General features: G+C 44.1%; 1 protein-coding gene across 4 annotated transcripts in view; it reads left to right on the top strand.

Moving 5' to 3' along the window:
* The window catches only part of STOX1 (storkhead box 1), a 69490-nt gene that overhangs the window by 39308 nt on the left and 13220 nt on the right, over window positions 1–16962 (top strand). The gene's annotated exons all lie outside the window — the stretch shown is intronic.

Below are 16962 nucleotides of genomic sequence, written 5' to 3'. Positions count from 1 at the left end.
TTCTGGAGGCTTAACAATGGCCGCCATCAAAAATGGTATCCTAAGCCTTGATGAAAACTTTGTCTTTCTGCTTGAAGCAGTTCCTTCAAACTTTGCAAATTTTTTCCTAGTCCCATAGCAGGGACATACCCCATTTCGTGCATCATATATTGACTTTGAGGGCTGTATAATTGCTCAGGAATTAAAACTTGTGTTCCCCATTGTTGTAATAAATGTCTCCCCCATAAATTTAGAGGTTCAGAAGTTATAATTGGTTGAATAGTCCCAGGTTGTCCATTGGACCCTTCACAATGCAAAATTTCACTACTTTGATATACTTCAGGGGCTTTACCAACTCCAACTATGTTAAATTGAGTGGGTTGAATTAGCCATGCGGACGGCCAGTGCTGTAGAGAAATGACTGAAATATCCGCTCCTGTATCTACCAAACCTTTACATTTCTTTCCCTGAATAGTTATTTCACAGGTAGGACGTTTATCAGTAATTTGATTTACCTGGTAGGCAGCTTTCCTTTGTTTATTTGTACTGCAAAATCCCCTTGTTCTTTTAGTTTCACTTTTTCCTAGTCCCACATACAGTAAAATCAGAAGCTGTGCTATATGCTCTCCCGGTTCTGCCTTCCAAGGAAGGGAGGTGGATATAATGATCTGAATTTCCCCATTACAACCCAAGTCAATTATTCCTGTATGAACCTGCACTCCTTTTAAATTTAAACTAGATCTTCCCAGAAGTAGTCCTATCGTTCCTGCTGGCAGGGGTCCGCAGACTCCTGTTGGTACTTTATGTGGCGGCTCTCCAGGCAGGAGACTCACAGCCCTGGTGCTACACTGTCTACTGCCGCTTTACCGGCTATGGCGGGGCACAAGCATTGTATAGGGGTGAGGGAGTGGCCTGAGCCGGGAATGCCCCGGTTTAGAACGGGTCCCAGGACGGCCCCTCATGGCGTTTCACGAAATCAGGTTTCCGTCTTTATCAAATTTAGAATGACACTTTTCCTCTTTTTTTGGAAGTGGAGTCTTGCTCTGTCGCCCAGGCTGGAGTGCAGCTGCGGGATCTTGGCTCACTGCAAGCTCTGCCTCCCGGGTTCACGCCATTCTCCTGCCTCAGCCTCCCGAATAGCTGGGACTACAGGCGCCCGCCACCATGCCCGGCTAATTTTTTTTGTATTTTTAGTATAGATGGGTTTCACCATGTTAGCCAGGATGGCCTTGATCTCCTCACCTCATGATCCGCCCACCTCGGCCTCCCAAAGTGCTGGGCTTACAGGCGTGAGTCACAGGCACCCGGCCCAATGCTTTCTTTTTTTACACTTCAGGCATAGACCTGGTTCATACTGATTGATAGCCTGTTTAAACTCTTTGAGTAATTTAAAAGGAGAAGGCTCAAATGTAGCCATAACATTCGCCTGTTGATCTGGGGGATGTATCCTAACAGGGAACTGCCAAGCCTCTAAATCATCCTCTCTTCTAGCTTGCTGAATTCCTGTCTGAATAGAACTGAGGATGGTTGCTTGGGGCGCTGCTAGAACAGTCACTGGGGCGACTACTTTTTGCCCAGTGTCCTCCGGAAAAGAAAGATCCGGAGGGTCAGGCCATTCTCTATCTTCAAGGTATTGAGGGGGTGCCAAGGGGCAGGGACAAGCTTCCCCTTCTTGGGTCTCTTTAAGTGGTTGACAGATCTTTTATCTCTTTGGCAACGTTATCACACTCCCCTGCTTCTTCATCTCCTTCCTCCTCATTGTCAGTGTGAAAAGGTTCCAAGGTGGAGCGAATCAGAGCCCACACTGACCGGACAGTTATAGGAATATCCTCAGCACTATCCTTATATGCCTTTTTGAGTGCGCCACCTACCTTCCCCCAGACCTCTACATCCATAGTTCCTCAGTTGGGAAACCAGGGCAATATTTCTCTACCGCACTAAAAAACTGCATAAAGTGGCTAGTGCTAACCTTCACTCCTTTTCTGAGGAGCTGCTGAAGCAGACTCAAAGAAGCCTTGTGCCTGCTCGACCCTTGTCTAATTGTTACCCTGATGCTTCCAAGCTCCCCTTTTTATTCACCACGGGGATTGCTTAAGAGTACTAGGGTGTCTTCCAGCATAGTTCCATGTTCTCCAACCATCCCTTCGGCAACCCTTCAACCGGGGTTTGAGCCCCGCATTTGGGTGCTGCTTGCCGAGACCAGCTCGGTGGTGGAGACCCCAACCCAGCAGTGCTAGAGGAATAAAGACACAGACACAGAAATAGAGTGCAAAGTGGGATGGGGGGCGGGGCTAACAGCCTTCAGAGCCAAGAGCCTGGAACAGAGTTTGACCCACTTAGTTATTGACAGTAAGCCCGAGATAAACATCATTTCTGCAGTTTATAGATTAACTGAAAGTATTCTTCACAAGCACAAAGGGACAGGCTCTGGCTAGTTATCTGCAGCAGGAACATGTCCTTAATTGCTCATGCCATTGTTTGTGGTTTAGGAACGCCTTGAGCGGTTTTCCACCCTGGGTGGGCCAGGTGTTCCTTGCCCTCATTCCGGTAAACCAGCAACCTCCAACATGAGCATTATAGCCATCATGAGCATGTCACAGTGCTGCAGAGATCTTGTTTATGGTCAGTCTTGGAGCCTGTTCTAGCATAATCCCAGCTACTCAGGAGGCTGAGGCAGGAGAATCTCCTGAACCCAGGAGGCAGTTTGCACTCCAGCCTGGGCAACAAGAGCGAAACTCCATCTCAAAAAAAGAAAAGTCAGAATTGGCTAAGAAATCCATCCATGTGCCTACCTGGTGCCCTACAGGAGAAACCTGAAGTACTGGTAATGACATAGAACAGGGTCTGATCAAGTTAATATCGTTAATTTGGGAAGAAAAAAAGTGCTGATATCAGTAGAAGAACTGACACATATCAAATCTATTCCAGGTATTTTCAGATTGTTTTCCCACAGTAACCTTGTAGCCAGATACTATTATTCATCTTGAAGAGTTGAGGTCACTAATTAATACTCAAAGAGGGTACACTGACAGTAAGCGGAGGTAGAGAATGTGAGCCCAGGTGTACCTGACCAATTCCACTGTTCCTTTATTTATCCCGTGCTGCCTTAGTGGCCCAAGGCCCCACAAGGAACAGTCTGGCTCTTCTTCCTCATGGTGGTCCTGGCCCAGGCAGCCACAGACTTCTGGGAATAGCATTCAGGCTGGGACCCAGGAATACTGAGTCCTTGTCCTACCAATTACAGTCTCATGCTAGGTTAAGATTGCCTTAACCAACAGCTGCTCTTCCATGACAGTCAAAGCCCATTGAGTGCAAGGACTGTATCCTGTTTGCTCTTGTAACTTTTGTAACTGGTATATAGTAGATAATAAATATATGCTGCATAAGGAATGATTGAGAGACTGTGCTGTTATAATATCAATGTACTCTCAGTGCCTGATGCTAAACAATGGTAGCCACTCATTAAATGTTTATTAAACAGTACATATGAAGAAGAAGAATATATTTCCAGCTGATGGGATCAGAAAACTATTCATGATAGAGTCACTCAGTATTTGAGTTAGTCTTAAATGACAGGGAGGATTTTGAAACACCGAGGTATGAGGAAGAGTGCTGTAGGTGGAGGAGACAGGGACAAAGGGACAGGATGTGGGGAGGTACCGACTATTCAGGGAGAGGCCAATCTGAATGGAGGGAAGTAACAACTGAAGGTACAGTACTTAGCTGAAGAGTAGTACAGTACTTAGGAAAAAGGAGTTTGTTATCAAATATGATCAGGGAACATTGGGTTAAATAAACTAGGTAGTTGTTTGTTACAGGCCTTTCACAGTACCACTGTGGCTCCAAGCAACATTTCTCAAACATTTGGCCTAGGGACCCTTTTTCTTGTAGAGAGCATTTCATGGAATGAATGTTCCATAGAACCCTTTTTGTGAACGACTGATCTAGTTCAGTCCCCCGTGTATGGGCAAGGGAACTGAGACCCAGAGAAGAGAGGCGACTTACTCAGGGCCACATAGCAGAATCCGGATTAGAACCCCAATACCCTGATCAGATTGCTTGGCCCTCAGTATAGGACTTGTTTGTAATGTGAGGATCATGAAAATAGAAAGGACAGCTTTAAAAAAAATCTAGGGAAACTTGAATTTTTTATTCAAACAATCACCTTTGTGCTGGACTTTTAAATTTTCATTTATTTTTTTCTCTCTCTCCTAACTTCCTAAACTTGTTAAATGCTGGACTTTTTACCCCTGTTTTGTACAGTGGTATTTTCTGTTAATCACCATGACTAGACCTGTTAATCACTGTCACTGCCTTTGTGGCCTCCAGAATCTCGGGAAGAGGCACCATAATCTATTCCAGGTTTCCTGGAGGTCAAAAAAACGATGTTCTCCTGCATGGCCATTTTTAGGGACATATAGGTACTACAGCAGTTTACAACCTGTGCCTCTCTTGCTATTTGTATAGCTATTCCTTGCCCCCAACCCTTGTAACTGGTGTGGTAGGTAGAATGGTTCACCAAAGATGCCCACATCCTAATACCTGGAACCTGTGAATATGTTACCTTATGTGGTGAAAGAGACTTTTCAGGTATAATTAGGTTATGGACATTAAATTAGGGAGATTATTCTAGATTATCTAGGTGGACCCTGTCTAATCACAGGTACTCTGTTTTTGTTTTTTTTTTTTTGAGATGGAGTCTTGCTGTGTCACCCAGGCTGGAGTGCAGCGGTCCGATCTCGGATCACTGCAAGCTCCACCTCCTGGGTTTACACCATTCTCCTGCCTCAGCCTCCCAAGTAGCTGGGACTACAGGTGCCCACCACCGCGCCTGGCTAGTTTTTTGTATTTTTTGGTAGAGATGGAGTTTCACTGTGTTAGCCAGGATGGTCTCGATCTCCTGACCTCGTGATCTGCCCGTCTTGGCCTCCCAAAGTGCTGGGATTACAAGCTTGAGCCACCGCGCGCGGCCCACACGGGTACTCTTTTTTTTTTTTTTTGAGACGGAGTCTGGCTCTGTTGCCCAGGCTGGAGTGCAGTGGCCGGATCTCAGCTCACTGCAAGCCCCGCCTCCCGGGTTCATGCCATTCTCCTGCCTCAGCCTCCCGAGTAGCTGGGACTACAGGCGCCTGCCACCTCGCCCGGCTAATTTTTTTGTATTTTAGTAGAGACGGGGTTTCACCGTGTTAGCCAGGATGGTCTCGATCTCCTGAACTCGTGATCCGCCCGTCTCGGCCTCCCAAAGTGCTGGGATTACAGGCTTGAGCCACTGCGCCCGGCCCCACACGGGTACTCTTAAAAGCACTTTTAAGATAAATTTTCTCTGGCAAGAAACAGAAGCAGTGCAATGGAAGTGCACATCAGAGAAAGTGTGGGCAGGTTTAATTCTGTGTTTGAAGATGAAGGGGGCAACATGATAGGAAATAGAGATGACTGAGAGAGGCTCCCATCTGACAGTCATGGAGGAAATACTGACTGCCGTCCTCAGTCCTACAACCATAAGGAACTGAATTCTGCCAAAAACCTAAATGAGAGTGAAAACATTCTATCCTCAGTCTCCTGATAAAGCCTAGGCTGGCCAGTGCTTTGGTTTTGGCTCTGACACCCAGAACTGCTGACCTTAGACTGTGAGATAATAAATTTGTGTTGTTTTAAGCCACTAAGTTTGCTGTAATTGATTTTGACAGCCATTGAAAACTAATACGACTGAATAAAGTCATGAACATATCCAGGGTGGAGGCCTTGAAGGGAAAGAGGGTAGGAAAGGGTACCTCAGAACCTAAGAGTTTTGGGCCAAATGTGGATTTGTTTTAGTATTGTTCAAAAGCCAGCTGGTTTGAGTCATTCAGCTGATTTGAGTCGGTCATTCCTGACTGAGGCTCCTTGTATCTCTATCCGCAGTGAGGGTGGTGGCCATGGGGGAAGGGAGCTAGAAGCTCAAAGGGCACCCCTGGGTGGGGCCACCTGTCTTCTTGGTGTATCAGTGTGCTATCTGACAATCTGACAACCAAATTGTGGGATCTGTTCCAGGCTTTCTGAGACTCAACTGATGGTCAATATTAGTGAATATATCACTTGAAAAGGAGGCCACTAACTAAATTCTGACAGGTTGAAGTGTGATAAGTAAAGAAGACATAGTTACTAAGGACTCCTGCTGTTGAACAGCTCATCCTCCCAAGGGAAGCCTTTAGCTTTCCAGCAGAGGGTATTTCCCAGAAGGGAGCCATTTGTCTAGAAGTCAAAAATAAACATCACCATGCTTGAGAAAGAATTCCAGCTTCCATGGCAGATAACCCGATTATCTGCAGCCAGCTTCTGTCTTGGTACTCTTTTGTTTCTAAATGTGGAGGAAAGTGTTTGCATTCTTTTACTTTACTAAAATAAAAGGGAGACATGGAGAGGGGCTTGGTTTACTGGCCTGGAACCTTTCTTGTTTTTGTTTCCATTTCATTTGATTTTCTGAACCTATTTGAAGTTGTAACACAATAGATCTAATTGTTTAAAGCCATCAAAGATTTGCACAGCATCTTATCTTTAATGAGGGGCATGTTGTTACAAAATGCTTCAATTTTTCAAAGTTCAGGATTAATTTTAATGTTAAAAAACATTTGGTGGAAATTCCATACTGGATAAAAGAGCAGTTTAAAATCACAGAAGCTTCTTGGATTACTTTGAACAAAACATCCTTTTTTAAAATTAAACTTGAGTGTACCTGCAGGCTGTTTTATTTGTGCTCTGTTGTCATCCCTAATGTGCATAGAAGATACCTTTCCCACAGTGTGATTCAATACAGGCGCCCAAAAAGATGGTCTCAGATTTCATGTGGCTGGGTAATTAGTTGAGTTACAGCGGCTCCGTTAAACCACTTGAAGGTCAATAATGCATGAATTTCTGGCAGACTGCCTAGCTGAGTCCATAAGCACACTTGTATAGGGACTAAATGTTCTTATAGTAGAGAAAAACTCGTCTTCTAAATATAAAATAAATAATATTAGGATTAGTTTTTTTTTTTTTTTTTTTTTTTTTTTTTTGAGACGGAGTTTCGCTTTTGTCACCCAGGCTGTAGTGCAATGGCACAGTCTCAGCTCACTGCAACCTCCACCTCCCAGGTTCAAGTGATTCTCCTGCCTCAGCCTCCAGTGCAGCTGGGATCACAGGCACCCACCACCACGCCCAGCTAATTTTTGTAATTTTTAGTAGAGACGAGGTTTCACCATGTTGGCCAGGCTGGTCTCAAACTCCTGACCTCAAGTGATTCGCCCACCTTGGCCTCCCAAAGTGTTGGGATTACAGCCATGAGCCACCACGCCCAGTCTTGAATTCATTTTTTTCTAGAATTTAATTCTATGAAAAATTCATGTTTTATTATGACACGAAAATGTTAGGATGTGACTGCTTTTTGAATTTTGAAAGAAAATCTTTCCTCTGTCTTACAGATTAGTAGCACAGTCTCTCATGGGCCTTAAAATCAGATTCAAGCATCCCGATTTAAAATGTTAGAATTTAAATTCCAAGAGCAGACCCTCTTGGAATTGGTTTTGGTCTTTTAAAAGCATAAGATTAATGTAAAATAAGCGTAATTGTTAATTTTTTCCCCCTTAACAGTACAGTTTTTATTAAAACTTTAATTTTGTCCCTGCGGTTTTACTGGAGTGCCCAGATACCAAAATAAACACTTTTTTTTTTTTCTTTTTTAGAGATAGGGTCTTGCTCTGTCACCCAGGCTTCAGTGCAGTGCTGTCATCATAGATCACTGCAGCCTTGAACTCCTAGGCTCAAGCAATTCTCCAGCCTCGCCTGCCAAAATGTTGGGGTTGCAGGCATAAGCCACCGTGCCCCGCCACATTCAGATTTGATAAGGATGCTTTTATTTCTGAGACGGAGCAAGGACCCTCTTTTTAGGGGCCTGTGCCCAAACAAGAGGATTGTTTGTTTGTTTGTTTTGAGATGAGTCTCGCTCTGTCGCCCAGGCTGGAGTGCAGTGGTGCGATCTCTGCTCACTGCAAGCTCCGCCTCCCGGGTTCATGCCATTCTCCTGCCTTAGCCTCCCGAGTCGCTGGGACTACAGGCGCCCGCCACCATGCCCGGCTAATTTTTTTGTATTTTTAGTAGAGACGGGTTTCACCTTTTAGCCAGGATGCTCTCGATCTCCTGACCTGGTGATCTGCCCGCCTTGGCCTCCCAAAGTGCTGAGATTACAGGCGTGAGCCACCGTGCCTGGCCTTTTTTTTTTTTTTTAAATCCTGAGTTTAAGAAAAATTCCAGATAGCTAGCTAGATCCTTTTTTTTTTCTTAAATCCACTATGGAAAAGATACCATCTTGTCTTTTTTCTTTTGCTATCTAGTACTAAAAAGTAAGTAACTTACTAAAAAGGCAATAGCCTAAAACAATAGCCAAAAAAGTTAGAATCCAGAGGTGTTTGGTTTCCCTATAAAAACTAAAGATAACATCTTAACATATGTGCCTGAGTTGTCTTTCAGAAACTTGGACCCCTCCACTGAAGACCCTCACCCAACAGATTCACTGGCACATAAACCTGAGATAAGAAAAAATTAAGTACTAAACTCTGACCTGCGTTCTTTGTTCTAAGTTTCTTTCTAATGGACTTGGAGGGAGTCATACCCCTGAGCCAGTTAACATTTTTCTTTACTGACCCCAAATTTTTAAACAAAGCTTCTCTTCCTTAACCAATTAAACTAGAAAATCTTTAAATGTACCTACGATCTGTAAGCCCCTTCAAGATATCCTTCCCTTTTAAGCCAAAACCAATATATAACCTCCATATATTAATTTATAATTTTGCCTGTAACTTCTACTCTCCTAAAATTTACCCCTGCCTTTAAAAACCCTTGCTTAGGCCGGGCATGGTGGCTCACACCTGTAATCCCAGCACTTTGGGAGGCTGAGGCCGGCAGATCATGAGGTCAGGAGATCGAGACCATCCTGGCTAACACAGTGAAACCCCGTCTCTACTAAAAATACAAAAAAATTAGCCGAGCGTTGTGGTGGGTGCCTGTAGTCCCAGCTACTCGGGAGGCTGAGGCAGGAGAATGGTGTGAACCCGGAGGCAGAGGGTACAGTGAGCTGAAATAGTGCCACTGCACTCCAGCCTGGGTGACAGAGCGAGACTCTGTCTCAAAAAGTAATTAATTAATTAATTAACAAAAAATAAAAATAAAAACCTTTGCTTACAAGACATTGGGAGGTCAAGATTTAAACAATAGCTGCCTGGTCCTCCTCCTCTTGGCACCCTACAAATAAATGCCTTCTCTTCTATAACTATAAAAAGCCTTGATGTAGATACCTGGATTTACTGTGCCGGGCGAGTGGACTCCAGTTCAGTTAACACTTCAAGGGTGTTCTCAGTGGACAAGGCAAACACAGAATTGGGCCAGGCAGATTGTAATGATTTTGTAATGATTCTCATTGTGTATTCACACCTCCTGAATTGGCCAGGAAATGGATTTTTTAGTCACTTGGTGACCCAGGGTCACAGGCTTTCTTTGTGTCTGGCTGGGTTTCCACTAAAATGCTTATGATACCAAACCTCACCTTCAACTAATTTTTAATTACCTTCAAGATGTGGGGTGAATGTGATGTTTGAAGCCTGGCATTGTTGCCCTGTATCAGACCTTCTCTCAGGGCGCAGGTCTTGTCAAGGTCCACATTCCTCGGCTTGTGATCCTCACACCCCCCAACCTGGGGGAAAATCACTTCACTGGGTAGGCCCATGTGCTGACGCCAGCTCTCCGTCTTAAAGAGTGCAAAGTGGCCGGGCGCGGTGGCTCAAGCCTGTAATCCCAGCACTTTGGGAGGCCGAGGCGGGCGGATCACGAGGTCAGGAGATCGAGACCATCCTGGCTAACATGGTGAAACCCCGTCTCTACTAAAAATACAAAAAACTAGCCGGGCGTGGTGGCGGGCGCCTGTAGTCCCAGCTACTCGGAGGCTGAGGCAGGAGAATGGCCTGAACCTGGGAGGCGGAGCTTGCAGTGAGCCGAGATCGTGCCACTGCACTCCAGCCTGGGTGACACAGCGTGAGACTCCGTCTCAAAAAAAAAAAAAAAAAAAAAAGAGTGCAAAGTATAGGCTTATTTTCATTTTATTAATGCTTCCCAGTGATCATCTATAACTGGAAGATTTTAGGAGTCCACAGGCCCCTGGTTGAAGATTTTTCCAGCACCATAGTTCTTGGGAGGGTTCATTGGCTCCACTACAGCTACGCTGCTGGGTCTGGCTGGAAGGCAATCTTGACATGTTTCTATTTGTCATGGGTGCACCTCTTGATATTCTACATTGGGGTATGAGTATTCCCACTTCCTGAATTGGCGAGGAAGTGGCTCTTTGAGCCCCTTGTTTTTCTGATAGAAAACAACCAGGATAGGGTATTCTAGAGGCCTTCTCCTTGAGGCTTATGGAAGGGGCCTTTGTGTCCTTACATAAAGAAACCACCTGTTTTTCCTCAGAACTTTGATGAGGACTTGGGTTGCATTGGAACAATATTGTTGAGCTATTGTCACCAACTCCAAGAGCAAGTCACACTTTCCCAGGGGCCTGCTCCTACTGGCCAGGGGCTTTCTAGGCCACTGTCATTAGGCACCAGGGAGCAGAGACTGATTGCCTGGAGTTATATGAATCCACGTCCATCCCACAGGAGGCTAATTCTAACATTTTCTGCTACAAGGGCCTGCTCTGGACTTCACTGGATGAAAAGCTTTTGATAGTGAAGAGCTCAGTATTTTCATTTGTGAATTGCGCATCCACATACTACATTTAATTTGCTTTGCACTTTTTTTCCCCAAACAAGTGGACTTGTAAAAGAATAACTTTTTAAACTCCTCGTACTTTGCTTTCATCATTACTTTGACTTTTTTTTTTTTTTTTTTGGAGGTGGGGAGTGGGGGTTGCTTTCTGGTCTTTACCAGAATTAAAAAAAAAATTCTTTTTTTTTTTTTTGAAATGGAGTTTTACTCTTGTTGCCCAGGCTGGAGTGCAGTGGCGTGATCTCGGCTCACCGCAACCTCCCCCTTTCGGGTTCAAGTGATTCTCCTGCCTAAGCCTCCTGAGTAGCTGGGATTACAGGCATGTGCCACCACGCCCACCTAATTTTGTATTTTTAGTAGAGACGAGGTTTCTCCATGTTGGTCAGGCTAGTCTCAAACTCCCGACCTCAAGTGATCCACCCGCCTCGGCCTTCCAAAGTGCTGGGATTACAGGCATGAGCCATCATGCCTGGCCAACAAAAATATTTTATAAAGCAACTAAATCCTTTAGTAGTACAGCAAGGAATCAGTAAATTAACAACAAAACTCCTTTTCAGAAAGTGTGTAGCAGGCACAAATAACCTCATCTTTATGGTTCTACTTTGTTGTTATTTTTTGTGAAACCAGTCTTTCAGCCTAAACACTTTTTTCATTTCTGAGGCACCAAAGAGTACAAGAATGTGTAAACAGAGAATGCTGTTGTCAACTGTTTATGCTCTGGCTCAAAGTCTCTCCTTAGCCTTCTGAGCCCTGCTCAGCTCAAGGGTCAAAGGTCCACAGCTGGCCTAGACTGAAGAGTGCTCTTCAGTTTACTCCCTCATAGTTTGGGACAGACCCAGAGGGCTGGACTTCTCTTATTGTGGAATCTGGTTACATCTATAAGTGGGATCTTCTGCATAGAAAGTTAATTTTTGGTGAAAAACTAAGAGCTATGCATTCCAAAAAGCAAAGGAGTGCAAAAGTCACTGAAACAGACCATGGCTGAAGGTTGAAAATGATCCCCATGTCTGTCATAAATGTTCCCGTGTCAGGGTGCACTCTGCTTTCCTGCACAAAGGGGACTCGATGATTTGTGCACCTGAAGGATGTATCTTAGCAACGGCTGTGAAGGAAATGTACTGAGAAACTTTCTCTAGGCTTTGTCTAGAGGAGCTCCACAGCAGAGGCAAATAGCAATTAACAATGTCCTCTAAAGTGAAGTTTACATTTAGTTGTATTAATTTTAAAGGGGGAAAAAAGGCAATTCGTCTTCCTAGTTGTTCATCTTTTAAAATACCCATCCCCACATCATAGTAGGAATTATGAATAAATTTTTTAAGAATATCTTTGGATTCGGCAAACAGTGTTAGGGTTCTTTTAAAAAGATGGGGTTTGAAAAATGTAAGAAAAAAGTTGTTTCATACATTTCTCCTTGGTAATTAAAAGTAGTGCTTTCTGAAAAATCAAGTTTTTGCTCTTATTTTGAAGTAATTATAGATTCACAGGAGGTTGTAAACAAATATACAGGAATCCCTATGCATCTCTGTCCCAGCCTCATGAAAATCTATTTTGACTATGAGTTTTCCTGTGACAAGAGGAAACAGACCTAAGGATTGAACTAGAAAATGGGCTGCTTCAGTTCTAGCCCAAAGGCATAGTGGAGACGGCACTACTGTTTTTCCCAGTGCACAGAAATGGGCAGCCGCATGCAGGCAGGCACAGCAGGGGCACCAGACGACATGCTGATTTTCTCTCTCAGTGTTCTCCCCCACCCCATCTCTAAGTTCACAGTGACTGGTTTTAAGGAAAGGTGAGGTGAGGTTCAAACAGGTATTATGTGGCTGAGGAAAGCCTCAGGCTTTGCCCTCTATGTCTAGCTGTTGTCTTTCAAGGAAGGGAAAGTTTTCCCCCCTCTTTTAAAATTAAGGGCCTCTAATCCTCTCGGTTTTACGACTGGCTTTGGAGAAAGGGGGTTCTGGTTTCTATGACCTGCCTTGGGGAAGAAGGATTCTTGTTTCTATGGCTGGCCTTAGAAACAAGATAGGAGGATAGGAAAAAGCCAGAAAAAACCTCTTGCTTCTGAGACTTCATTATGGAGTATTACTTTCTGAGTTCCAGCGTGCAGTGGGGATGGGTAATCAATTCAAGATCACAGGAAAAGATATTTTTAGGGAGGTAAGGAAGAGAGATATAAAAGTTTAAAGCCACTTATTGTAACTAAGCACATACAGTTATATCAAAGAAGCATAAAAATATTTAAAATTGTACTTTAGGCCGGGCGCGGTGGCTCAAGCCTGTAATCCCAGCACTTTGGGAGGCCGAGACGGGCGGATCACGAAGTCAGGAGATCAAGACCATCCTGGCTAACACGGTGAAACCCCGTCTCTACTAAAAAATACAAAAAACTAGCCGGTGGCGGGCGCCTGTAGTCCCAGCTACTCGGGAGGCTGAGGCAGGAGAATGGCGTAAACCCGGGAGGCGGAGCTTGCAGTGAGCAGAGATCCGGCCACTGCACTCCAGCCTGGGCGACAGAGCGAGACTCCGTCTCAAACAAAACAAAACAAAACAAAACAAAAAAATAAAATAAAATAAAATAAAATTATCCTTTAATTTCACATTTTGTCTAGTTGAGTGGGGAGATGAAAGTGAAGGAAGTAAAACTCAGATGAGGAAGGAAAAAAGAAAGAAAAAGAGGGAGTGAGGATAGAGGCTTGTTACCCTCAGTTCAGAAGTTGAGTTTCAAGGAGGATTTTGAGTTTTAGGTAAATTAATGCCCCGCTTGGACAGATTTTCAGGGCATCATCTATCGCCACTCTTTGAAATGCTAGTTAATTGATTAGCCATTCATCTTCGTTTTTCAGAGTGGTATAGGCCTCTGAGAATCACCCAATGAGATAGCCACAGCCACACCTAGAGGACATCCTTCCCAGGCTGCAGAAGCAGACGCAATTCTACCTTGTGATGTGACCTTCCAAGGCCAGATAGAGAAGCTTAAGTAAACAAGGGAACAATGGAAAATATAACAGCAAATTGCTTATGATTTCCTTGTTGAAGTCCTTTATCTTCATGCAGATACAATAAGAATACAATATTGGCCACTTACCAGCTCTGGGCTTCAACCCTTCATACCTGGCCAGTCCATTACCTTCCTTCCCCCCTCAACAACCAGTACAATGTATTGCTTTCTCTACTCTCACTGGGAGAGTTTAACCGCAGAGCATAATCAAGTTTTCTTAATTCTTTAGCTTCCTTCTGGCTATACTTGACTCCCCATTCAAGCCCCAGGATCATGTTTGTTAAATGGTTAACAACTTTAACATTGCTGTCATTAACACCCTAACCCTCTACCAATCCAAAGAGTGTGAATATCACTGGGAGGTTGTTAGAAGTGCAGGATCAGGGGCTCTGAATCAGAATGTGCACATTAGCAAGATCTCCTGGTGATCCTCATATGGACATTAAAGTTTTAGAGGCATGGGCTTGCCTCCCCCAGCTCTCATCCTTTTCCATTACAAAATGACACCCCTCTGCCAAAAACTATGCATAAATCACCTGGAAACTCAGGGCTCCTTCACAATCTTCTTACTCATTTTTTATTTCGTAGTACTTTGAGAATAGCTCCTCCTCAAACCCCCTTTCCACCCACCATCCTCTCATTCCCATTTTTCCCTCCTCTCATTTCTGTTTTCTTTCTAACTTGACAGAAGTCCGATGACTTTGCTCTGCTAATATTTTTTTTCCTTTTCTGCCTCAATATATTTCTGGTCTTCTGCCACCCTCTATTATCTTCTCAAGTCTCAGATAGAGTAGCATCTTCCTCATTTGTAAGCTAGCTTCTCTACCTATGCCCTTGATACACTTTCCTTTTCCCCTTCTTTGGGATCTTGCTATCTTACTGATCTCCCCTCTCCCAGAATAATGTCCACTATCTCCACTAACCCCTTCCTTTTTGCATCCAAAGGGACACAGACCTTATTTTAAGAAAACCACAGCATACACACATCCAGTCATATTCACTGGATCCTACTCCTTTCTGGTTTATGATCTATTATTTCTCCTTATTTGCCATCAGATTTCACATACAAATGGTCTAGAGCAGCGGTTTCCAACTGGGATGACTTAGCCATCGAGAGGATATTTGGAGGTGTCTGGAGACATTTTTCGTTGCTGCAACTGTGGGAAATGCTACTGGCATCTAGTGGGTAGAGGCCATAATGCTATTAAATATCCTACATTGCACAGGGCAGCCTCCCACCGCAAAATTACCTGGCTGGTGTGGCAACCTATCCCAGTTTGCCGGAAACTTTCCAGGCTATAGGCTTATAGCACTGAATGTCCTGTGTTCCAGGAAACACCTCAGTCCTGGGCCTACTGGGACCATTGGTCATCCTATATATCTCAACCCAAATGTCAAAAGTGTCAAAGTTGAGAAATGCTGCTCTACAAGGAATACCCATTAACTTTACATTTTTCTCACCAACTTCCTTTCCTTCAATTGGAACTTTAATTTCTGTCTTCTTTTCTACTGAAATAGTTTTTTTTCTTTCTTTTTCTGGTTTTTTTTTTTTTTTTTTTTTTTTTTTGGTTGTTGTTGTTGTTTTTTGTTTGTTTTGTTTTCCTAGAGACAGGGTCTCACTCTCACCTAGGCAGCAGTGCAATGGTGTAGTCATAGCTCATTTCAGTCTCTAACTCCTGGGCTCAAGTAATCCCCTCACCTTAAGCCCCTAGCAGCTAGGACAGGTACACCACCATCCTGGCTAATTTAAAAAAATTTTATCTTTGTAGAGATTGGATTTTGCTATGTTGCTCAGACTGATCTCAAATTCCTAGCCTCAAGTGATCTCTCTAAAGTGTTGGGATTACAAGTGTGAGCCACTGTGGCCACGCTGAAATTGTTTTCTTAAAAGTCACCAGTGGCACCTTCCAAACAAGAAATCCAATGGCTTTTCTCCTTCTTCAACCCTTTGGATTTCCTTCTAAGCATTTGATACTGTTGACCACTATTTATTTTGAAGCCCTTTTTTCTTATACTCTTGGTATGTGCCAAGAGGTATGTGCTCTTTTGTGGGTTCCTAATTCCTACTGTGTTTTTTGTTTTTGTTTTTGTTTTGAGATGGAGTCTCACTCTGTCACCTAGGCTGGAGTGCAGTGGTACCATCTCGGCTCACTGCAACCTCTGCCTCCTGGGTTTAAGTGATTCTCCTGCCTCAGCCTCCTGAGTAGCTGGGATTACAGGCGCCTACCATCACGCCCGGCTAATTTTTATATTTTTAGTAGAGATGGGTTTTCACCATGTTGGCCAGACTGGTCTTGAACTCCTGACCTCGGGTGATCCACCCACCTCAGCCTCCCAAAGTGCTGGGGTTACAGGCCTGGTCCCTACTGTGTCTTAAATGTAGATTGTTTCTTAGGTGTTTCTTGGTGCTTTTCTTTATTCTCCTGTTAAATAATTTATTCCACTGTAGCTTCAGATCTCATCTCTATTAGTTGATTCCTAAATCTCTTTCCTGAGTCTAAGTCTTTCACTTCCAATTGATTGAGGGGTTTCCATGGATGTCCAGCAGAATCCAGTACTTGACCTGAGTAATGGCAGGATCATCCCAATCAAGAAAATGTGGAATGGTGAAAATACTGGATCATGAGTCAGAAGGCCTATTTCTGTCACTTTATTGCTTTTAGACTTGGGACCATTACTTGAGTTTTCTATAACTTATATTTATTTATTTATTTATTTATTTATTTTTATTTATTTATTTATTTTTTTTTTTGAGACGGAGTCTCGCTCTGTCACCCAGGCTGGAGTACAGTGGCCGGATCTCAGCTCACTGCAAGCTCCGCCTCCCGGGTTTACGCCATTCTCCTGCCTCAGCCTCCCAAGTAGCTGGGACTACAGGCGCCCGCCACCACGCCCGGCTAATTTTTTGTATTTTTAGTAGAGACGGGGTTTCACCGTGTTAGCCCGGATGGTCTTGATCTCCTGACCTCGTGATCCGCCCGTCTCGGCCTCCCAAAGTGCTGGGATTACAGGCTTGAGCCACCGCGCCCGGCCTATTTATTTATTTTTTTGAGACAAAGTCTCACTCTGTCGCCCAGGCTGGGGTGCAGTGGCATGATCTCTGCTCACTGCAAGCTCCGCCTCCTGGGTTCATGCCATTCTCCTGCCTCAGCCTCCTGAGTGGCTGGGACTACAGGCGCCCGCCACCACGCCCGGTAATTTTTTGTATTTTTAGGAGAGACGGG

Source organism: Theropithecus gelada, chromosome 9, assembly GCF_003255815.1.
Source record: "Theropithecus gelada isolate Dixy chromosome 9, Tgel_1.0, whole genome shotgun sequence".
Lineage (NCBI taxonomy): Eukaryota > Metazoa > Chordata > Mammalia > Primates > Cercopithecidae > Theropithecus > Theropithecus gelada.
Note: the sequence above shows the minus strand (reverse complement) of the source record. Positions and strands in the feature narration are given on the sequence as shown.